The 25232-nt window shown below is 39.5% G+C and overlaps 1 long non-coding RNA gene across 1 annotated transcript in view; it reads left to right on the forward strand.

The window, feature by feature from the left end:
- LOC122452138 overlaps window positions 1-25232 on the forward strand; it is a 62149-nt gene that overhangs the window by 1642 nt on the left and 35275 nt on the right. Inside the window, exon 2 of the long non-coding RNA XR_006272593.1 lies at window positions 172-260. This is a non-coding gene — a long non-coding RNA (uncharacterized LOC122452138). The remainder of the gene's footprint in view (window positions 1-171; window positions 261-25232) is intronic.

The raw sequence follows: 25232 nt of genomic DNA on the forward strand, positions 1-25232 counted from the left end.
CAGTGACTGCGTGAACCCTAATTACTGCACCCAAATTATTCTTTTCTGGTTGCAAAGGAAGGAATCTCTAAGGTCCTTATTAAAACGTAGGACACATCCAAAGAATGGTAAATTGAAAAGGCTTGAGTCGTTTTTTTTTTTTTTTTTTTTCTTTTTCTTTTGCATTGACAGGAAAATATAAGGTCCTAAGGGCTTCTGAACCCCAGCCAGGTCAGCCCAGAATGGCTTCAGCCAACATGCCCCATGGAAGGGAAGACGCGGTAAGTAGTGACTCATGTTTATAGAGCACTTTATACTGTAGTAAGTGCTTTCATATTTGTTAATGTCTTTGATCTTCATCACCACCTCCTTTAGGTTAAGTATTAGCTCACATCTTTGGACAAGGACAAATCAGAAGGTGAAAGGGAAGGTAGGAAAAGCATTTGAAAAGAACAGGAAGGAGGACCTGGTTGTTGGTTCATTCATGCACTCATTGCACAAATATTTATTGGTTACCACAGTGTGTCAGCTGGGGAGACAGCAGTTAATGAGGGCAGTCATGGTCTTAAGTCCTTCACGAGCTTAGAGTCTAGCAAACATTTCTTCACTACCTGCCCCTGGCAAAGTACTATTGGTGAAGTCCAAGTGTGCATCAGCCTAGCTTAATGGAAGGTTTTCCAGGTCTGAAAAGTACTCTCCGGTGAACTTCCTTTTCCCCTCTAGCATACCTCTGTCACAATGATGGTCGGTCACTCTTCTGTTGTGGTTAGTTAGCTCTTTTATTATCTTTCTCCCCAAGAGCAGGATCATTCTCCACTCAGCCCAGCACAGTGTCTAGCCCGCAGTTCCTAAGGCATGTTTATCCACTGATGACCTATTGTGAGCCATGCTTAGCAGCAGTATCTGAGGCTGCAGGAAAGGAAGAAACCCAAGTCCTTTCCTCTAGAGATCTGGAGTCTAATGGGGAGAATGACAAATAGAGAAGCAATTACATTGCTGTGATAAGGTTTGCAGGGAGTCAAGAGATGCTTAAGCAGCACAGAGGTCTCCTTGGAATGATCAGAAAGAGTGAGCAGAAAGTTTCCAAGAGCATAGGGGGGAAGGCAGAAGGGCATTTGGCACAGTGAGTAACATGAGCCCAGGGGCATGAGGAAAGAGACTGCTAGGAGCTGGGCTTGGCTGCAGGTAGGAGGCTTCTGGTCAGTTGGAGGAAGATAAGGCTGGACACCCTGTCAAAGGCCACAGGCTGACAAGCTCAGGGTCAGATGGCGGGCAGGTGCCCTTGGCACTGGTGGACAGTACGGAACCATTTTTGCCCTTTAACCCTCATGGTAGAAAAAAATGTCCCTCAGAAATAAAATCACAAAATGTGTTGGAAGCAAACTCAGAAGTTATTTAGCCCCGTTGTCACTGGATGCAGAGGTAATTTACCCAAAGCCACAAAGCTTATGGTAGAGACAGGACACAAGAAAATCTCCTGTGATGTTTTTCACTAACATCCCACATCCTCAGGCAACAGCTGCAAGAATATTTGTATCATTTATAGAAAACTCTCAGGAACTTTCTGGTGTGTCAACAACTTAGTCTGAAATAATTCAGGAAATTTTTTTTTTTTTTGTCCTGTACTTGCAAGTCTTCTGGAACTTTGAGATTGTTTTTTCTTAAAAATCCCAACAGAATGGTTAACATATTAGTTTGCTAGGGCTGCAGTAACAAAATACCACAGGCTGAAACAACTTTCCCTCCTGGAGGCTGGAAGACCAGTGCTGACGTGCTGGCAGGGTAGGTTTTCTCTGAAGGCCTCTCCCCTTGGCTTGCCGACGGCCACCCTCTTGCTGTGTCCTCACGTGGTCTTTTCTCCATGCACACACCCCTCTGGTATTTCTTTGTATGTTCAAATTTCCTCTTCTTTTAAGGACAACAGTCAGATTGGATTAGGACCCATCCCTAGTAGCCTCATTTTAACTCAGTCACCTCTGTGAAAGCCCTGTGTCCAAATGCAGTCATATTTTGAGGTACTGGGGATTAGGATTTCAACGTACAAACTTGGGGAAGGGAGACAGAATTCACCCCATAGTAGTTAATTTCTTCACTTTCCTAACTCCTCTCTCACGCGTGCTCACTTGCTCTCTCTCGAGTCTATACCTTCCATTTTCTGGGAATTGACAGTGAATCTCTAGAAGGCTCATTCTATGTCTTCAGCACCCAGGAGACGAGTACTTAGTGACTGAAAATCACACATCATTGTTTTGTCTGTTCTATGTCTTCACTACTGGGCAGTGAGCTCTGATGGGCTTTGCAGTGACTATTTCCCAGTATCTAGAACAGAGCCTTGCACAAAATAGGCATATTTTCAGTGGTTAAATGCGTTCAGTAGTCACATATCACATAGCAGTTAATTTGAAGTTTTTAAAGAAAGGCAGAACAGGAAAAAACTGAATAACATTTATTCTTTTAGATTAGTTAGAAATGTATATTCTATACATAAGAAATATGAACCAATAGAATGAAGTTCCAGAATATAGTTTTTACATGTGCTTACAATGTGATAAGTCCATGCTCCCTGAAGAATCATAAAAATTCACTAATCATCCAATATTTAATGTATGAGAGAACTACTTAAATCATGGGGGAATTTTGCTTGATGGGGCACAATCAACTTTTTTATCTCTTATATTTGTTTCATATTTGTGATTGTAAATGCATGTGCAGCCACGTGAAATCAGTGTTATTATCTGGTTTCTATGCTGCTGCTGCTGCTGCTAAGTCACTTCAGTCGTGTCTGACTCTATGTGACCCCATAGACGGCAGCCTGCCAGGCTCCGCCGTCCCTGGGATTCTCCAGGCAAGAACACTGGAGTGGGTTGCCATTTCCTTTTCCAGTGCATGAAAGTGAAAAGTGAAAGTGAAGTTGCTCAGTCGTGTCCGACTCTTTGTGATCCCATGGACTGACTGCAGCCCACCAGGCTCCTTTGTCCATGGGATTTTCCAGGCAAGTGTACTGGAGTGGGGTGCCATTGCCTTCTCCACTGGTTTCTATAGGAGGTTCTCAAAAGGTAGGAAGCCTGTCTTACTAGGATCTTGCAAAACTCAGCACATTGCTGTGTGCAGAGGATTCACATCATGAAATACCTCAGAAAGTAGTCTGTGGATGATGCTTGTTATTTTTACAGGTTTGGCTTAGAAACCCAGTCAGACTTTCTCGTGCTCTGTTATTCCAATGACACTGGTTTATCAAATGTAAGGAGTAAAACGCCTACAGTAGAACTAAAACAATCAGAGAGGTTAATGAAAGAGAGGAGAGGAGGGGAAAAGAATAGGAAGGGTGAGTAATTCCCGTTCTCTCATTGTGGGTCATGTTTCTTAACTCAGCCAGGAGGAAATCACAATTCATGCAAAAATAATTCTATCTTTATTATTCCATGTCCATGGTGATTTGAGCCCTCCTTTTCTGAAGGGAAAAGAAAAGCATGTGTCTTAACAATACATTCCTCTTGTTCCCACTGAAATGTTATGTTAGTGACTGCATTTGATCGCAATATAACCTGGCTCAGACCCCCTGCTGGGCTCTTACAGACCATTGTTAATGCAGACTCCTTCAGGGGCTGTAATTTGGGATTCAATTTGCCATAAAATTGTCCTGAGTGTCACCTTGGTAATCGAAGATCATGTGACCCGTGAAACACATTGAACTGAAAGATGGCACCTCTTGAAAATTAATGTCAAATTGTTTCCAGTAGTAAAAAGGCCTTAGCCATTTTATGTGAAATGAATGTCACTATATCTCAGAGCTGGTAAGGGGTTAAGAGGAGGATGCTCCACCCACATCCCTTGACCTGGGCCTGCAGGGTCTCAGAGCAGAGCCTTCACCATAAATACCTCAAGGCTCAGCACACAGACTGGTCAATCCAGCAGCCCCTCTGGGTTTGATCGTCCTTATCTTCTTTTCAACCAAAAATCTGCATGTGGTTTAGTAAAGGGTTTTTATTATGATTGTACATATAAAGGCAGTTTAAATGTAAAGTCTGGGCAAACAAAAGTCATAAATGGATGTTGGATATTGTCAGAAGCTTTTTCTGCATCTGCTGAGATGTTCATATGGTTTTTTTCTTGTTTGTTTATATGGTACATCACAATGATTGATTTGCGAAGAATCCTTGTATCCCTGGGATAAATTCCACTTGATCATGGTGTTCAGTTCAGTTGCTCAATCATGTCCAACTCTTTTCGACCCCATGGACTGCAGCAGGCTGGGCTTCCCTGTCCATCACCAACTGCCGGAGCTTGCTGAAACTCATGTCCATTGAGTCGGTGATACCATCTCTCATCCTCTGTCAACCCCTTATCCGCCTGCCTTCAATCTTTCCCAGAATCAGGGTCTTTTCCAATGAGTCAGTTCTTCCTTGGAGTTTCAGCTTCAGCATCGGTCCTTCCAATGAATATTCAGTACTGATTTCCTTTAGGATTGACTAGTTGGATCTCCTTGCAGTCCAAGGGACTCTCAAGAGTCTTCTCCAACACCACAGTTCAAAAGCATCAATTCTTTGATGAAAGCGCTCAGCTTTCTTTGTAGTCCAACTCTCTCATCCATACATGCCTACTGGAAAAACCATAGCTTTGACTAAAGGGGCCTTTGTCAGCAACTTAATGTCTCTGCTTTTTAATATGCTGTTGGTCATAGCTTTTCTTCCAGTGGAACAAGCGTCTTTTAATTTCATGGCTGCAGTTACCATCTGCCGTGATTTTGGAGCCCCCCAAAAATAAAGTCTGTCACGGTTTCCATTGTTTCCCTATTTGCCATGAAGTGATGGGACCAGATGCCATGATCTTAGTTTTCTAAATGTTGAGTAAAACTCAAAAAAAAAAAAAGCCAACTTTTTCACTCTCCTCTTTCACTTTCATCAAGAGGCTCTTTAGTTCTTCTTTGCTTTCTGCCATAAGGGTGGTGTCATCTGCATATCTGAGGTTGTTGATATTTTTCCTGGCAATCTTGATTCCAGCTTGTGCTTCTTTCAGCCCTGCATTTCTCATGATGTACTCTGTATGTAAGTTAAATAAGCAGGGTGACAATATACAGCCTTGATGTACTCCTTTTCCTATTTGGAACCAGTCTGTTGTTCCATGTCCATTTCTAACTGTTGCTTCCTGACCGGCATACAGATTTCTCAGGAGGCAGGTCAGGTGGTCTGGTATTCCCATCTCTTTAAGAGTTTTCCACAGTTTGTTGTGATCCACACAGTCAAAGGCTTTGATATATAGTCAGTAAAGCAGAAATAGATGTTTTTCTGGAACTCTCTTGCTTTTTCAATGATCCAACGGATGTTGACAATTTGATCTTAGGTTCCTCTGCCTTTTCTAAATCCAGCTTGAACATCTGAAAGTTCACAGTTCACATACTGTTGAAGCCTGGCTTGGAAAATTTTGAGCATTACTTTGCTAGCGTGTGAGATGAATGCAATTGTGTGGTAGTTTGAACATTCTTTGGCATTGCCTTTCTTTGGGATTGGAATGAAAACTGACCTTTTCCAGTCTTGCAGCCACTGCTGAGTTTTCCAAATTTGCTGGCATACTGAGTGTAGCACTTTAACACCATCATTTTTTGGGATTTGAAATAGCTCAACTAGAATTCCATCACTTCCACTAGCTTGTACATAGTGATGCTTCCTAAAGCCCACTTGATTTCACATTCCAGGATGTGTGGCTCTAAGTGAGTGATCACACCATTGTGGTTATCTGAGCCCTGAAGATCTTTTTTGTATAGTTCTTCTGTGTATTCTTGCCACCTCTTCTTAATATCTTCTCTGATTGCTGTAGCTAGGACTTCCAAATCTATGTTGAATAATAGTGGCAAGAGTGGGCACCCTTGTCTTGTTCCTGATTGTAGAGGGAATGCTTCGTTTCTCACCAATGAAAATAATGTTTGCTGTGGGTTTGTTGTATGTGACCTTTATTATGTTAAGATAGGTTCCTTCTATGCCCTTTTTTCAAAGAGTTTTTATCATAAATTATTTATCATAATTTTTTATCATAAATTATAATTGAACTGAATTTTGTTCAAAGTTTTTTTCTGCATGTGTTGAAATTATCCTATGGTTTTTATCTTTCAGTTTGTTAATTTGGGGTATCACATTGATTGATTTGCATATATTGAAAAATGTGTTGCATCCCTGGGATAAACCTCACTTGGTCATGGTGTATGATCTTTTTAATGTCTTGTTGAATTCTGTTTGCTAGAATTTTGTTGAGGATTTTTGTGTCTATGTTCATCAGTGATACTGGCCTATAATTTTGTTTTTATGATATCTTTGTCTGGTTTTAGTATCAGGTTGATTGTGGCCTTGTAGAATGAGTTTGGAAGTGTTCCTTCCTCTGCAATATTTTGGAAGAGTTTCAGAAGGATAGGCATTAACACTTCTGTATGTGTTTGATAGAATTCACCTATAAAGCCATCTGGCCCTGGGGTTTTGTCTTTTTTTTCTTGGGAGATTTTTTATCACAGTTTCAATTTCATTGTTTGTAATTGCCTGTTCATAATTTCTATTTCTTCCTGGTTCAGTCTTGGAAGGTTGAACTTTCCTATGAATCTGTCCATTTCCTCTAGGTTGTCCATTTTATTAGTGTATAGTTGCTCATAATAGTCTCTTATGAGCATTTGTGTTTCTGCATTGTCTATTGTGACCTCTCCTTTTTCGTTCCTAATTTTGTTGATGTTTTTCCCCATTTTTCTTGATGAGTCTGGCTAATGGTTTGTCAGTTTTGTTTATCTTATCACAGAACCAGCTTTTAGTTTTATTAATCTTTACTATACTGTTGTTTCCTTCATTTCTTTTCCAGTTATGCTCTGATCTTTATTATTTCTTTCCTTCTACTAACTTTGGGGTTTTTCTGTTCTTTTTCCAGCTGCTTTAGGTGTAGAGTTAGGTTATCTATGCAGTGTTTTTCTTGTTTCTTGAGGTGGGATCGTATTGCTATAAACTTCCATCTTAAAATTGCTTTTGCTGCATCCCATAGGTTTTGGGTCATTGTGTTTTATTTGTCATTTGTTTCTAGCAGTCTTTTGAGTTCCTTTATTTCTTCAGTAACCTTTTTGTTACTTAGAAATGTATTGTTTAATCTTCATGTGTTTGTGTTTTTTGCAGTTTTTCTCCTATAATTGATATCTAGCTGCATAGCATTATGGTGAAAGAAAATGCTTGATACAATTTCAATTTTCTTAAATTTACTGAGGCTTGATTTGTGACCCAAGATTATCCTGGAGAATGTTCCATATGCACTTGAGAAGAAAGTGTATTCTGCATTTGGATGGAAGAACTGAAGATATCAGTTAGATCCATTTGGTCTAATGTTTCATTCAACATTTGTCTTTCCTTATTGACTTTCTGTTTTGATGATGTGTCCATTGGTGTAAGTGAGGTGTTAAAGTCCCCTACTATTATTGTGTTGCTGTCAATTTCCCCTTTTATGTCTGTTTGTGTTTGCCTTACATACTGAGGTGCTCCTATGTTGGGTGCATAAATATTTACAATTAATTATGTCTTCTTGGCTGATCCCTTGATCATTATGTAGTATCATCCTTTATCTCTTATAATGTTCTTAGTCTATATTGTCTGAAATGAGAATTGCCACTCTGGCTTTCATTTGACTTCCATTTGCATGAAATATCTTTTTCCGTCCTTTTACTTTCAGTCTGTGTGTATCTCTAGGTCTGAAGTGGCTCTCTTGTAGACAGCATATATATGGGTCTTGTTTTTTTATCCATTCAGCCAGTATGTATTTTGATTGGAGTGTTTAATCCATTTACATTTAAAGTAATTATTGATATATATGTTCCTTTTGGCATTTTGTTAATTGTTCTGGGTTTGTTTTTGTAATCTTTCCTGTCTCTTGTCTTTAATGCCTATATAAATACTTTTAGTATTTGTTATAAAACTAGTTTGTTGGGTGCTCAATTCTCTTAACTTTTGCTTATCTGTAAAGCTTTTGATTTCTCCATCAATTTGGAATGAGATCCTTGCTGAGTAATCTCGGTTGTAGATTTTTTTCCCAGTACTTTAAATATATCCTGCCATTGCCTTCTGACCTGCAGAGTTTCTACTGAAAGATCAGCTGTTAATTGTATGGATTTTTCTCTTGTATGTTACTTGTTGCTTTTCCGTTGCTGTTTTTAATATTCTTTCTTTGTGTTTAAACTCTGTTAGCTTATTTAGTATGTGTCTCAACATGTTTCTCCTTGGGTTTATCTTATATGGGACTCTTTTTGCTTCTTGGACTTGATTGACTATTTCCTTTCCCATACTGGGGAAGTTTTCTACTAAAATCACTTCAAAATTTTTCTCAGTTCCTTTCTTTGTCTCTTCTTCCTCTGGGACACCTATAACTCGAGGGTATGTTTAATATTGTGCCAGAGGTCCCTGAGGGTATCTCAATTCTTTCCATTCTTTTTCCTTTATTCTGCTCTTCAGCAGTTATTTCCACCATTCTATCTTCCATCTCACTTATCCGTTGTTCTGCCTTAGTTATTCTAATATTGGTTCCTTCTAGAGTATTTTTAATTTCAGTAATTATGTTGTTCATCTGCTTATTTTTTACTTCTTCTATGTCCTTGATAATTAATTGCTTCTTGCATTTTCTCTATTTTCGAGGGATAGGAACATCTTTACTATCATTATTCTGAATTTGTTTTTTCAGGTAGCTTGCCTATTTCCTCTTTATTTATTTGGCCTTGTGAGTTTCTACCTAGTTCTGTCATTTGTGCTGCATTTCTCTGTCTTCTCTTTTTTCCTTCCCTAGTTTGCTCTGTTTGAGGTCTCCTTTTCCAAGGCTTTAGGGTCATGTTCCTTCTTCCTTTTGGTTTTTGCCCTTGGTGGGAAAGATTGGTTCAGTTGTTTGTGTTGACTTCTTGTTGAGTGTGACTTGTGTTTGCATTCTACTCTGAGCAGGTGAGTTTTTTTTCTTTCTTTCTTTTTTTCCCCTGATGGGCAGGGCTGTGTGAGGTGGTATGTTTTGGAGTGTCTGTGGGAGTCCTGTTGCTGATGATTGTTTTCATGTTTTTGTCTTGCTTGTTGTTTGGGTAAAGTGTCCCGCACTAGATGCCATCAGCAGCTGGGTGTTACCAGACTTTGTGCACAAGTGTAGGCTTTCCTGAAAGGTCTCAGTAATTAGTACCCCTGGGGTTTGGAGTTCTCTGGCTGTCTGAGATCCCGGACTCAGTGCTCCCAATTCAGCGGTTCAGGCCCAGTCCTTGGATGGAGGACTGAGATTCCATGAGTTGTTTGTTATGGGATTAAAGGGGATTAAAGCAAACACACCAAGACAAAAAGCAAAACGTAACATGAAATAAAAGACGAACCCAGATAAATGGAAAATACAGGATCACGCAGGTAATTAGAATAACAATGGGACACACACACACACACCTACAGACACACAAATATAACCAAAGTATTCCAAAGAAAAGAAAGTACAAGAGACTCACTTGGTGAGCAAAGGAAACCAAAAATTATATTGATCAATTAAAAACAGAGCTAATTTAACACTCAGATCAGAAAAGTGAGCCAGAGCGGAGTGCCAGCTGGGGAATATAGCAGAGAAAACATAACAAATTAACGTACATGGTGACAAAAGAGAGTGAAGGGGGAAAAAAAGAAGGGAGAGAAGAGAAAAGGAAGGGGTGAAGGAAAGGATTAAAAGAAAAAATAGAAAAGCAAAGATAAACAGACATATGAAAAAGATTTGTATATATTAAGGAATAGCTACAGCAGGAAAATAACAATAAAAAAACAAAAAAAATAAAATTACAAAAAAGGAAGGAAAAAATCTTAAAAAAAAGGAAAAATCCATAACTCCGCAAAAAGCCAACATAAAGGTTGAAGTATGTAGGAGGAATAAAAACTGTGATTTAAAAGAAAGAAAGAAAAAAGTTCTCAAGATGCTTCTTGTTCTTAGATGTGGAGTTTGTCCCCAGTGGATGGGCTTGGACTAGTGTCCTGTGACGGCTTCCTGGCTGGGGGGACTTGTGCCTGTGTTCATATCGGTGGAGCTGGATCTCATCTCTCTGAAAGGCAGCACAGTCTCCAGTAGTAGGTTTTGGGTGTCTATGGGTTCAGTATGGCCTTCGGTAGTCCTCGGCTTTGGCAGTGGCTTAGGCAGTGGTATTTCCACAGCTGCATCAAAGTAGCCCTCTTAGCACGCATCCTCACTGCTGCCAGCCCCCTGCTTCTCCCCGGGATCTTTGCTGTAGCTTCTGCCCGCAGGCCCACCCTGTGCTGCAGGCAAAAGCTCGCTAGGCAGAGGCTCTGTCACTTTTCTGTTCCCTGACCCCACCGTCTGCTCTGCCGAGGTTTGTGTGCGTATCTTTCAGCACCCCAGGCTGCCCTTTGTTGGGAGATTTTTAATTACAGTTTTATTACTTGTGATAGGCCTGTCCATATTTTCTGTTTATTCCTGGGTCAGTGTTGGAAGGTGTTTCCTTCAGTGAAGGAAAGTGTACCTTTCTAAGAATTTGTCCATTTCTTCCAGGTTGTCTGTTTTATTGGCATATAGTTGCTTATAGTAGTCTCTTGTGACCCTTTGTATTTCTGCAGTGTCAGTTGGAATTTCTCATTTTTCATTTCTTATTTTATTGATTTGAGTCCTCTCCTTTTTTTTCTTACTGAGTCTGGCTAAAGGTTTATCAGTTTTACCAGTTATCAATTTTATCAGAAAATTGCTGGTACTAATTAGTGAATTTGGTCATGTTACAGGATATAAAAATTCATGCATAGAAATCTCTTGCACTCTTATACACTGACAGTGAAAGATCAAAAAGAGAAATTAAGGAAACAGTCCCATTTACCATTGCAACAAAAATAGCAAAATACCTAGGAATAAAGCTACCTAGCAAAGCAAAAAAACCTCTATTCAGAAAATTATACTGATGAAAGAAATCAAAGATGACACAAATGGAATGATATTCGATGTTCTTGAATCGCAAGAATCAATGTTGTCAAAGTGGCTATACTACCGAAAGCAGTCTACAGACTCAGTGCAATCCCTATCCCAGTGGCATTTTTCACATAGTTAGAACAAAAGTTTTATAATTTGTATGGAAACACAAAACACCTCGAATAGCCAAGGCAATTTTGAGAAAGAAAAGCAGAGCTGGAGGAATCAGGCTCCCTGACTTCAGACTATAGTACAAAGCTATTCATTAAGACAGCATGGTACAGGCACAGAAACAGGAATATAGATCAATGCCCAGAGGGAAACGCGCACACCTATTGGTCTATGACAGAGGAGGGAATGGAGAAAAGACAGTATCTTCAATAAATGGTGCTGGGAAAACTGAGCAGCTTCCCGTAAAAGAATGAAGTTAAAATACTTCCTAACACCGTACACAAAAATGAACTCAAAATGGATTAAAGACCTAAATGTAAGGCCGGACACTGTAAAACTCCTTGAGAAAAACATAGGCAGAACACTCTTTGACACAAATGGCAGCAAAATCTGTTTTGATCCACCTCCTAGAATAATGAAAATAAAAACAAAAACAAATGGGACCTAATTAAACTTAAAAGCTTTTGCACAGCAAAGGAAACCATAAACAAGATGAAAAGACAAGCCTCAGATTGGGAGAAAATATTTACAAATGAAGCAACTGACATGAGATTAGTCTCCAAAACATAAGCTCATGCTTAATATTAAAAAAAAAAAAAGCCCAACGAAAAAACGAGCAGATGATCTAATAGACATTTCTCCAGAGAAGACATACAGATGGCCAACAAAAACATGAAAAGATGCTCAACATCACTAATTATTAGGGAAACGTAAATCAAAAGTACAATAAGGTTTCATTTCACACTGATCAGGATGGCCATCACCATAAAATCTACAAACTGTAAATTCTGGAGAGTGTATGGAGTAAACAGAACCCTGTTACACTGATGATGGAAATGTAAAGTGATACAGCCCCTATGGGGAATAGTATGGGGATTACTTAAAAAACTAGAAATAGAACTATTACATGACCTAGAAATCTCACTACTAGACATACATATACCTGAAGAAAACCATAATTCAAAAAGATATATGCACTCCAGTGATCATTGTAGCACTATTTACTATAGCCAGGACAAGGAAGCAACCTAAATGTCCATCAACAGAGGAATGATAAAGATGTGGTACATATACACAGCCATAACAAGGAACAAAATTGTGTCCTTTACAGAGATGTGAATGAAACTAAAAACTATCATACAGAGTGAAGTAAAGTCAAAAGAGAAAAACTAGTATCTTACATCGCTTTTATGTGGAATCTAGAAAAAATGATACAGATTAACCTATTTGCAAAGCAGAAATAGAGACACAGACTTAGAGAACAAATATATGCACATGGGGAGTGGGGAAGGGGAGTGGGTGGGATGAATTGGGAGGTTGGTAATGACATGTGTACACTACTATGGATAAAATAGTTAATTAGAATCTATTGTATTGCACAGGGAACTCTGCTAAATTCTCTGTGGTGACCTGAAGTGGGAAGGAAATATAAAAAAGAGTGGGTAGCTGTATGTATGTGTATAGCTGATTACTTTGCCGTGCAGCAGAAACCAACACAACATTGTAAAGAAACTATTGTTCGGTCACTGAGTGTGCCTGATGCTTTGTGACCCCATGGACTGCAGCCCACCAGGCTTCAAAATTATATAGTTATTATTCTGAAAAAAATTATTAAAGTGACTAATGATTATAACTATATTATTATGATTGCATTACTTGTTTGTATATTGTATTTATTACATAGTATATGTATACTATATAATATTACTATATAATTTTATCAATTATAGTTATATAGCGATTATAATTATTAATATTTATTCTTAAATCTTTTTCTTGTCTTATGACACTGGCTAGGAACTCCTGTATAATGCTGAGAAAATATTTCTTGAATATTTCTTTTTTTTAAATATATTTGATGTGTAACATTATTGTAAGTTCAAGGTGCGCACCAGATGTTGATTTGATATGTTTTTATGTGAATGCCATTGTAGTGCTAGCACCTCTATCACATCACATAATAATCATCTTTTTGTGTGATGGGAATAATTAAGATTTAGTCTGTTAGCAAGTTTGATTATAATACAATATTGTTGCCTATATTCACTAAACACTGCGTTAGGTCTCCAAGACTCATCTACTAATAAAGGCAAACTTCTAATGGTCACTGTTCAGTGTGGTGCTTATTATATGTTTTTGTAGATATCCTTTACCTTTTAAGGATTCTCCTTCTATTATTAAGGTTTTATTTAATCATGAAAAGATGTTGAATTTTCTTTAAATGCTTTTCCTGCACATCCTGAGATGTTCACATGATAACATCTCTCTAGTGTGTAAATGTAGTGGATTTACTGAATGTATTATCCCTTTTATTTGTGCTTACTTAGACTTACCAGCATATTAAGTGTTGCTAACCAACCAGTCCATCGTAAAGGAGATCAGTCCTGGGTGTTCATTGGAAGGACTGATGTTGAAGCTGAAACTCCAATACTTTGGCCACCTGATGTGAAGAGTTGACTCATTGGAAAAGACCCTGATGCTGGGAGGGATCGGAGGCAGAAGGGGATGACAGAGGATGAGATGGCTGGATGGCATCACCGACTCGATGGAGATGAGTTTGAGTAAACCCCGGGAGTTGGTGAAGGATAGGGAGGCCTGGCGTGTTGCGATTCATGGGGTCGCAAAGAGTCGGACACGACTGAGCAACTGAACTGAACTTTGATTTACTAATATTTGTTTAGGGTTCTTATGCTTATATTCTTGTGTTTTCTTCGTACTTCTCCCTTCCGTACTGTCAGATTTTGGTACTGAGGTAAAATGTATAAATTAGTTGGAAAGTACTCCTTACTGTTCTCTTCCTTAGAAAAAAATTGTGAAGGGTTAAATTCTTTTCTTCCTTAAATGTTTTGGTGGAATGCACTAGTGAGACCAACTCAGCTTTTCATTATTCTTTTAGAAAGAGTACTAAAAAGTATCAAGTGTTCCTTGTTTTTCATTAGTGAATTTTTTTCAGATTTTAAAAAATTTTCTTGAGTCAACTTTGGTGAATCACATTTTTCTAGGAATTTGTTCATGTATCTATTCAAGAATTTTGGTATAAAGTTGTTAAAAATTCTTTTATTTAATGCTGAGGCATCTGGAGTGCTGTTCCCTTTTCATTTCTGATACTAGATACTTATAGCTTCTCTTTGTTTCTTCATTAATTTTGCCAGAAGTTTGTCAGTTTTATGTCTTTTCAAAAAATAGACTTTTTTATTGACCCACTGTATTTTGTCCTTTGTGTTTTTGCAGATTTTCCCCTGGTCTTTATCATTTCCTTCCTTCTACTTTCGTTGAGTATATTTTCTGAGCTTTTTATAAGCTCTTGAGATAGGTTCTTAACTCATTTAATTTTGGCCTGTTTTTTCTTTGTATAGTACAAGGACCTTGCAACATTTCTAGCCTATATATTTACACTGTCTATATCTGACTAACTACTGCTGATCCTGCAAGTTTTGGTTATCAGTTAGAATATGTTTTTATTTCCATTGTAGTTTTTTCTTTGATCTTTAAGTTAATATCTCATTATGATTGTTGATATGTCTGTTTCTGTTAAAAGTTTTGTTCTTTTCTACCTTATAGGTATTAATGCTATATTATTATGTGCCCTTTTGGATTTTATTTTTAGATGTCTTTATTTCATCCTTACTATTGAACTTTTGCAGGGTGTAATATTCTAGGGTAACTGTTATTTTCTTTAATCAGTTGGAAACAGCTTTCCGTTTTTTCTGACTTCTACTGGTGCTGATGAGAAGTCACCTGTGAATCTAACTGGCATTCTTTTGAAGATTATCTGCCTTTTTCCTTTGGTTGCTTTTCGGATTTTGTCTTTTTTCATTCTTCTTAAATTCACAATGATGTACCTGTTGTGAATTTCTTGTTATTTATCATGTTTGAAATTCACTGATCTTTGAATCTGTGGATTAGTGTTTTTATCAGTTTGGGGAAAATTTCAATCATTATGTGCTTGAATCTTTTCAACCATTATGTACTGCATGTTCTTACTCTTTTTTCCTTAATATATTTTATTGAAGTATAATTGATTTATAATATTTCAGGTGCACAGCAAGGTGATTCAACTATACATATACACATATATTACTTTTGAAATTATTTTCCGTTATAACTTATTACAAGATACTATAGTTCCTATGCTATACAGTAAAACTTTGTTGCTTGTTGCATATCTATTTTTTATATTAGAAATCTAGCATTCTATCCATACTAAGTCAAACAAGTGGAATCAAAATGTCATGAATTTTTTAGTTATGCAAAAATTAGTAAGTTTTATAAAATATATAAATTATGTATACTATGCTTGATAAAGCCTTGAGAAATAACATTACAAAAAAGAAGAGATGGGAGAACTGGAAAACATAAATGAAATGGGATCATTGAGTATGAAATAGAAAAAGTGAAACAAACTAGGTAAGAGTAAAAGATCATCATATAGTCTAGTTGTTTTTAAACATGGCCTCTCATTAGAAACATATCTGGAGCTCTGAAGAGAAGAAAAAGCAATACATAGGTATTTGTATTTTTCAAAAAATTCTGAGGTAATTCTGATATGCATCTGGATTTCAAAAAGTGATTACAGGTTTTTCTATTAAGTTGTAGTTTTGGTGATAATAGAGTTCTGTTATTTTTCTGTTGACAAATCTTGATACAGTGGTATTAAGTGAGTAATAGTTACATAATCACAATAGTAAAAGATGTTTATCAGTTTTCACAATCAATAGCCAGACACACATTAAAAGATAATTACAATTGCAAGCCATAATGGGAACATGATTAAATCTCACAATTTAGGGGGTCAAGCTTAGTGATGTGATAGGTTCAAGTGCATGCATATACATGTTTTCATCCACCCAGCCAGTCTGTGTCTTTTGGTTGGTGCATTTAATCCATTTATATTTAAGGTAATTATTGAAATGTATGATCCTATTACCATTTTCTTAATTATTTCGAGTTTATTTACTGTAGATCTTTTCCTTCTCTTGTGTCTTCTGCCTTGAGAATTTGCTTTAGCATTTGTTGTAAAACCAGTTTGGTGGTGCTGAATTCTCTTAGCTTTTGCTGGTCTAGAAAGCTTTTGATTTCTCTATCAAATATGAATGAGAGTCTTGCTGGGTAGAGTATTCTTGGTTATAGATTATTCCCTTTCATCACTTTAAAAGGAAATGGCAACCCACTCCAGTATTCTTGCCTGGAAAATCCCATAGACGGAGGAGCCTGGGAGGCTGCAGTCCATGGGGTCGCAAAGAGTCAGACACGACTGAGCGACTTCACTTTGCTTTCCATTACCCTCTGGCTTGTAGAGATGCTGTTGAGAAATCAGCTGATAGCCTGATGGGAGTTCCCTTGTATGCTATTTGTCATTTTCCCCTTGTTGCTTTTTCTATTTCATCTCTGTCTTTAATGTTTGTCAGTTTGATTACTGTGTGTCTTGGTGTGTTCCTCCCTGGATTTATCCTGCCTAGGACTCTGTGCTTCCTATACTTGGTGGACTATTTCCTTTCCCATTTTAGGGAAATTTTCAGCTATTGTCTCTTCAAGTATTTTCTCAGGTCCTTTCTCTCTTCTCCTTCTGGGACCCCTATAATGTGAATGTCGGTGCAATTAATATTGTCCCAGAGGCCTCTTAGGCTGTCTTCATTTCTTTTCATTCTTTTTTTTATATTCTGTTCTGTGGCAGTAATTTCTACTATTCTGTCCTCCAGGTCATTTACCTGTTCTGCTTCAGTTATTCTGCTGTGGATTCCTTCTAGTGTCTTATTCATCTGTTTGTTCTTTAGTTCTTGTAGATTTTTGGTAAACACGTTTTGCATCTTCTCTATTGTTTTCCTGAGATCCTGGATCATCTTCACTATCATTATTCTGAACTCTTTTTTCTGGAAGGTTGCCTGTCTCCCCTTCATTTAGTTGTTTTTCGGGGGGTCTATCTTGTCCCTTCATCTGGGACTTAACATTCTGCTTTTTCATCCTGATGAACTTCATATAATGTGGGTTTTGTTTTAGCTGCTGTGGGATTGTGGTTCTTCTTGCTGCTTCTGTTTGCCCTCTGATGGAGGAGGTTAAGAGGCTTGTGTAAGCTTCCTGACAGGAGGGACTGGTGATAGGGAAAAACTGGGTCTTGCTCTGGTGGGCAGGACCTTGCTCAGTAAAGCTTTTATCCAGTTATCGCTTCTGAGTGGGGCTGTGCTCTCTCCCTGGTAGTTGTCTGACCCAAGGTGACCCTGCCTCGGGTTACAGTAGGGTTAATGATGATGTCCAAGAGGGTTTATGCCAAGGGGGACCTTCCAGGACTGCTGCCGCCAGTGCCCCCATGCCTGTGGTGAGCCCTTGCTGACCCACGCCTCCACAGGAGACCCTCCAACACTAGCAGATAGTTTTGGTTCAGTCTCCTGTGGGGTCACTCCTCTTTTCCTCTGGGTCTTGGTGCATGCAAGATTTTGTTTGTGCCCTCCATGTCTGGAGTCTCTGTTTCCCCAGTCCTGTGGAAGTCCTATAATTAAATCTCACTGGCCTGCAAGGTCAGATTCCCTGGGGATTCCCAGTCCCTTTGTCAGATCCCCAGACTGTGAAGCCTGATGTCGGGTTTAGAACCTTCACAACAGTGGGAAAACTTCTTTGGTATTATTGCTCTCCAGTTTGTGGGTCACTCACCCAGTGGATATGGGCTTTGATTTTATCGTGATTGTACCCCTCCTACCGTCTCCCTGCAGCTTCTTTTTTTGGTAAGTTCCAGCATCCTCCTGTAGATGGTTGTTCAGCAGATAGTTGTAATTTTGGTGCTCTCTCAGGTGGAGATGAGCGCACATCCTTCTGTTCCACCATCTTGAACCGGCAGCCTGCATGTTCTTACTCTTCTATCCTTATGGATCTTAGATCAATTGTGTGGTTGACCTTATTACCATTTCCTCCTCATTCTTCACTTATTTACTGTATTTTTTTTTCATATTTTTTCTCTCTGTGATGTGTTATAGATCATTTCTTCTGACCTATCTTCCAGTACACAGCTTTTTTCTACTCTGACCAATTGGCTGACAAGGTTATCTATTGCAATTTTCATTTCACTTACTCTATTTTTTATGTCTAGAATCTGTATGATCCTTTTTCAAATATATTATTTCACTTTTTGTTCCTTATTCTCTCTCATTTAAAAACCTATCATTTATTATTATTAATAGTGAACTTAATTGTCGTAAAGTGCGTATGATGTTTCCGTGCGTGGAATGTGAGTGTGTTGCTGCTCTTTGTTGCTTTCCTGATACAAACTCATGTCACTTCTGTTCTTGAGTTCCTGATTACCACTGACTGGTCATTAACTGCTCATGAAAAATGACTCGTGGGCATTGCCAGAGCTTTTCATTTGTTTCTGCCAGAGATTTGGGGATGTTATCAGCTAAGAATCACCCCCGAGTCAGTTCACAACCTGAGGCTCATTGGTTAACCCAGACTTTGCCTGGTTGGACAGTAAATAAACAGAAGTTCTGGTCTCTAGGCATGACTGTCACAGAGTCTTCTTTTGGCCTCCCCTTTCCTTTCATTTTCCTTTTATTACTCTTTTTAATATGAAGACATTCCTGAGCCAGTCTCCTCTTAAAATAAGCATTTAGCCTTCTGGGGTCCCAGTTCAATATAAACAGAATCTCTGTTAAGTCTAACCATGTTAGAGATTTCATGAGTCTTAATTTCTGTCCCCTTTTCCCCACAAAGCCTCTGAAATCGAAATATGCAGCACTGGCAAATGCCTTTAGTGAACAAGCAGTTTTGGTTCCAATATCTAATAGTTAACTAGTCTCTCTGTTACAGGCTTTCATCCAAAAATTAGCCTCAAAGTACCTCAGTGTTTCTTAATCTCTTCAGTGTTTTAAAAGTTATTTTTGTGGTTCCCTGCTGCCCCCCCCCCGCCCCCGCAGCATTTTCCTCATGAAAGAGTTGTGCCACAAAACTCAACATTCCATAATCAGAAGCCATAAAATCTCCAAACTCTTTTATGGAATCCTATTCTAAATTATGATGGATAGCCAGTGGTCACCAGATATTGAGAAAAAATATTATAAGAAGGATAGATAATAAAACAAAAAGAAAAAGGCAATTTGGTCAAAATCAGTTATGCAGAGAAAAAGAAATTAACCTTCTCCCCACTGTCATTAGTATCCTTAGATAAGATAGTGAATCCATAAAACAAGAACACGATGCTATTTAAAAAGAACATTAGAATATAAAACAAGAGCTCTTGGAAGTTAAAAATGTAAAAAAATTCTATAAAAATTTGAGACTTAAAATGGAGAGAATCTTTCATAAAGTAAAATAAAAATATAAAAGACTGAAAAATAGGAAAGAGAGACAAGAAAATTAGAGTGCTAAAATCATCTGGTAGCTTCCTAAAAAAGTATTCATGGGAAACACAATTAGGGAGACTTACAGCCCTTATTTCACATTTACTTTTAATATACTAGGTTGGCATTTATCTTTAAGATTTGGGGTTGTAAACAATTTTCTCTCACAATTACTGTTAATAATGCATTTGCAGATTTTTGCTTCCTATTCCTGTGACTTTTGAATCTACTGGCTTAAGTTCAATGGCTTAAATCATTCCTCACCTAGAAAAGGGAGGCAGATTCCTCCAGGAAATACAGCAATGGCACCATTATTATGGGAGCTGAGATTGCCATGTAGTTATTTGGGCCTCTTCTTGGCTCTGAATCAACAGAAGAAACAGATTACTGATCTGGTTGAACTGAGTGATCGCTTTCAAGTTGGTACTATACACTCGGGTAAAGGAGAACCATGTCTGAACTCAGGGGATTCTCTGAAGTGCATCTTAGTAATTGTATATCTAGTTTAGTGAAGATTGAGGCAACCCACAAAGGCCAAACCACTAAGGACCCTGACAGTCAGGTATGAAAATCTGAATCATTTCACCAGGTAAAGACCCTTGACAAGGCAAGGTGCTGACTGAAGTCAAGAAGATCATAGAATGGATTGTAGAAGAATGAATTTTAAAATATTAACTCGTCAGGTCAGTTTATTTCTCTTCCTCAGTTCTTGTCTCATTGCAACAAAAATTTTGAATGACAGAATAAAGGGTTTAAAACAACAGACAAGTTAAGCTCAATTCAGCACAAGCAGACAGATCTTTTACTACACAGACACTCCCGAGACATGGGAGCAGACCAGCAGCAAAGCAGTCGTCCTCCCATCCCCCTTGACTTCCCCCTTTTTATACTTCCTGTCTCTTCCTTTTGGTTGTGCCCTGTGCAGAACAGGGCTTGTACCCACCACCAGTCGAGAAAGGGAGTGCAAATGGGCATGCGCTCAAGGCCGACTGACAGCTGCAGGTTATGTAACAGTAGGCTCTGTTGTGCATGTCTGCCCATAATCCTGTCTGTTATAATCAGATGTATATATGTGTAGAATATTTGTGAATCATTATTAGGCTCCTAGCTGCTTAAGGTTACTTGAGGAAGCCCACTGGTTAGTTTGTATCCACTGTATGCCTAGGTAGAAAAGTCTCTGTGGCTCTTTTTGTAGCATATCTGTGAGCTCTCCTTAGTGTGCCTGGGATGGGGTTTAGAGATTAGCTTGAATCCTTTTTGGCAAGGCCACCCCTCTTTGCTCATGCCTAATTTCCTATCTGATGTTCCCCTCCTCAAGTGTATGGACCCCAATTCTTTGGGAAATGGGTGTCTTTCATTCTGGCTACTTCCTGCTGAGTTGGGCCTTGAGTGTCCATCACTTGCTAGCTGTCAACAAGAGGGGCTGGTAAGAGCTGCTGATGTCCATCTGGGGGGGCGGTATGAGGAAGTTGTCAGGTCAGGGGTTGGTATCCATGTTGCATTGGAACCAGCCTGTATCTTGTTGACATGAGTAGAAATAAACCAAGAGAGAAAGTTCAGGAAACAGGAAGCAAACGGAATTACAGGCCAGAACGACTGTAAGGGCGTATCCTCGATTGACAGAAACCAGGATGTTGCTGTGATGACCTTGTCCAGGGTTTTATTAGTTTCAAGTGAAGTGTTTGGTGGTCAGTCCTGATCTATTGATATAAGTCAGCTTCTTAAGTATTGGGTCGGGCCATACCCAGTAGCTAGTCTTATTGAAAGTCTTCATAATTTCTGTGATGGCTGGACTTAAGGGGTCGGTGTAAGAGTAACTCAAACCAGTAAGGCACAGGAGATACAGAAACCACATTGCAGTGTCCTGAGTATGGTCCTATAGAACCAGTAACAGACATGAAAAGGAGTTCCCTGACTAACACAAACCGAGAGAGAGAAAGACAACAACAAAGCCCAGGCTGAATGTAAGGGCCATCCCAGGAAAGCTTATCCCCAGGAACTTCATTTTTTGGTTGTTTGTCAGAATGACTTATCTGTAGTCCTAAATAGACATCGGAGGTCTCCCAGAGGCTCACAAGTTTATTGGGTGTCTTCCCCCGTTTCCTTCCATGGCTTGACTCGAGCGTGGTGAATCCAGGAGTCTTGCCCTGGTACCTTGACTGCTGTGAGGGTAGAAAGTATTACAGGGTAGGGACCCTTTCATGTGAGCTGGAGTTGAGACTTTGAGGAGTCACCTTAACTTCCGAACCTTAATTAGGACTTGAGTTCCTGGGGCATACAGTGGTGGTCCCTCAGAGTCCATCCTTGGAGTTCTGGTTGACACCCCACAAGCACATTTCTTGTTGGAATTGCCCAATGGCCATAGTGTAAGATTGGAGGGTTTGAGTCTCTGGATCTAGAAAGAGGTCATTGACTTAAACAAAAGGTCTCCATACAACATCTCATCAGGGCTAAAAACCAACCTGTTCTTAAGGAGCAATGTGAGTTTGGTGGAAGGCTATTGGTAAAGCCTCTTTCCAGCTGAAGGAGGTCTTCTGGGGTATCTTTTTTATTGCTAATTTTAAGAATTGGTTGGCTCTTTCCACTTTTCCTGAAGATTGAGGTCCCTGGGCACAGTGGAGGTAATAGGTAATGGCCAATGCTTTAGAAACCCCTTGGGTGACTTAAGAGGTAAATGATGTCCTGTTGTCACTTTGTAGCCGCCTGGCAGGTCAAATCTTGGAATAATTTCATGGAGTAGCTTTTTCACCACTTCTTCATCCTTTTCAGTCCAGGTGGGAAAGCCTTTCTACCCAGCCTGTGAAGATATCTATCAATGACTAGTAAGTACTTATATCCTTGAGAAACTGGCATCTGGGTAAAGTCTTATCTGCCAGTCTTCCCCTGGATAGGTCCCTTGCCACTGGGCTGGACCAGGTAGGGTTTTCAAGCTCCTTGGGGGTTGTTTAATTGGCAAGTGGGACACAAGGAGACTACTTGTCTTATGGTCGTTTGGAGGCCTGTTCCCCTGAAGGCCTTTCTAGTAATCTCTGGAGGACTTTGCCTACTAAATAAGTGGTGGCATATAGGGAGTTGACCAACTTGCATTCGAGGTTCCCAGGCAGAAAGAAGAGTCCCTCCTTTTGGAACCACCCCACATGATCTTGTTGAAAGCCCTCACTCTTAGCTTTGAGTGTCTCGCCTTCATATATGAAGCAGCTTCCGGCAAGGTAGACTGTGGAACTAGGGTGGCGACCCCTATTACATCACAGTTTTGTAATGCTGCTCTCTTAGGTCCCTGATTGGCATTTTTGGTTTCCTCGTGCCACCTCTCTACTTTGATTTTGGTGTCCCCTGCAGTGGGAGATGGAAACCTCAGTGGGCAGATGGACTGCTTCCAGGAGCCTAAGGATTTGGTCAGCATATTTGATTGGGGACCTCGGGCGCTCATGTGGCCCCTCTCTTTCCAAGTGGCAGCATGTGCATATAGCACCAGAAAGGCAAACTTGGAGTCAGTGTAAATAGCTACTGCTTTTGTTTTCCCCGGCCCTAAAGCTCGGGTCAGAGCTATGAGCTCAGCCAGTTGGGCTGAAGTTCCTGGTGGTAAAGTTTTAGCCCCAGTGGTCTCCAAATTGAAGACTACTTTACTGCATGTCTTGCTTTCCTTTTTCTGTCTAAGACAAAGCTGCTCCCATTAGTGTACCAAATTTTCTCAGGATTGGTCAAGGATCTTCTGACAGTCCCTCTCGGGGCTTTATCCAATGGTCTAATGGTTTCTAGACAACAGTAGAAGGGGAGAGAGCCCTTGGGTGGGCAGAAGGGTAGCTGGGTTAAGAACCTCACAAGGAGATATAGTCAGTCCTGGATTTTCCATCAGCAATACTTGGTATCTGAGGATCCTTTTATCAGATATCCATAAATGTCCTCTCCTCTTCAATTGTTTCACTCAGTGGGTGATAAGAATAGTCAGCTTGCCCCCAAGAGAGCATTTTAAGGCATCTTCTGTCAGGAGTGCAAGGCTGTAAGGTTTCAAAGGCAGGGAGGCCAGTCTCAGGCACTTGGGTTGAGCCTCTTGGAAAAGTAAGCCAGTGGCTGGGGTTCAGGTCCCAACCTTTGAGTTAACACTCCCAAGACATCAAGTGTGGCATCAAATGTCAGGTCAGTTTATTTCTCTTCCTCAGTTATTGCCTCATTGCAACAAAAATTTGGATAATGGACTAAAAGGTTTAAAACAACAGACAAGTTACAGCTCAGTTCAGCTCAAGCAGACAGACCTTTTATTACACAGACATTCCCAAGACGTGGGAGTGAACCAACCGCAAAGGAGTCATCCTCCCCATCCCTCTTGGCTTCCCCCTTTTCATACTTCCTATCTCTTCCTTTTGATTGTGCCCTGTGCAGAATAGGGCTTGTACCCACCGCCAGTCAAGAAAGGGAGTGCAAATAGGCATATGCTCAAGGCCGACTGACAGCTGCAGGTTAAATGACAGCAGGCTCTGTTGTGTATGTCTTCCCATAATCCTGTCTGTTATAATCAGATGTATATATGTGTAGAATATTTATGAACCATTAATGGGCTCCTAGCTGCCTAAGGTTACTTTAAGTCCCTGTGGTTATTTTGTATCCACCGTGTGCTTAGGGCACATGTGCAGGAGGGAGAAAAGTCTCTGTGGTTATTTTTGTAGCATATCTGTGAGCTGTCCTTGGTGTGTCTGGGATGGGGTTTAGAGATCAGCTTGCATCCTTTTTAGCTAGGCCACTCCTCCTTCCTCATACCTAAGTTCCTACCTAACAAACTTATGAATTGTTGAGTCAAGAAGCACGTGAGGAAAATTGGTTGTGCTTACCAGTTTTATAACTGGAAGCTGGTTTATCATCGAGTAGAGTTCTTATGGAATGTTTTTAAAACTTCTGTCCAAAGGAACTCAGGGCAAAAAAGTAAAGCAAAGTCAAAAAGCAAATGACAAGCTGAGAGATTATTTATTATAAAGGAAAAATCTCCCTATTATATAAAGATTATGAGGGGAAGAAACAAAAACTCTGATAGAAAAATGGACAAAAATCATGTAAAGATGGTTCACAAAAGATAGGCAAAAAGTCTTTAAATATTTGAAGACATCCAACTTCACTAATAAGGAGAATGCAAGTTTAAACCACATTGAGATACCTACTATTTCTCACCTGTCAGCTTAGAAGAAGCCATTCTGTTGGAAAGGCTGAGGAGAAACAGGCATAATTATATTACCCCTGTCAAGGTAAATTTGACAGTACCTACTATATATATGATATCTGAAGAAAGCTGAGTGCCAAAAAATTGATGCTTTTGAACTGTGGTGTTGGAGAAGACTCTTGAGAGTCCCTTGGACTGCAAGGAGATCCAGCCAGTCCATCCTAAAGGAGATCAGTCCTGGGTGTTCATTGAAGGACTGATGCTGAAGCTGAAACTCCAATACTTTGGCCACCTCATGCGAAGAGTTGACTCATTGGAAAAGACCCTGATGCTGGGAGGGATTGGGGGCAGGAGGAGAAGGGGACGACAGAGGATGAGATGGCTGGATGGCATCACTGACTCGATGGGCATGAGTTTGAGTCAACTCCGGGAGTTGGTGATGGACAGGGAGGCCTGGCGTGTTGCAGTTCATGGGGTTGCAAAGAGTCGGACATGACTGAGTGACTGAACTGAACTATATATATATTTACCATTTGATTCATAAATTCCACTTTTAGGAAATTACCCCGAGTGTACATCTCTTGCCATAGGACAATAAAAAATAGGCACACAGTGTTTCATTATGGCATTATTTATAGTAGCAAAATATAATATATATTAATATATTACTTTGATATTTATATACC

Source organism: Cervus canadensis, chromosome 13 (assembly GCF_019320065.1).
Source record: "Cervus canadensis isolate Bull #8, Minnesota chromosome 13, ASM1932006v1, whole genome shotgun sequence".
Taxonomy (NCBI): domain Eukaryota; kingdom Metazoa; phylum Chordata; class Mammalia; order Artiodactyla; family Cervidae; genus Cervus; species Cervus canadensis.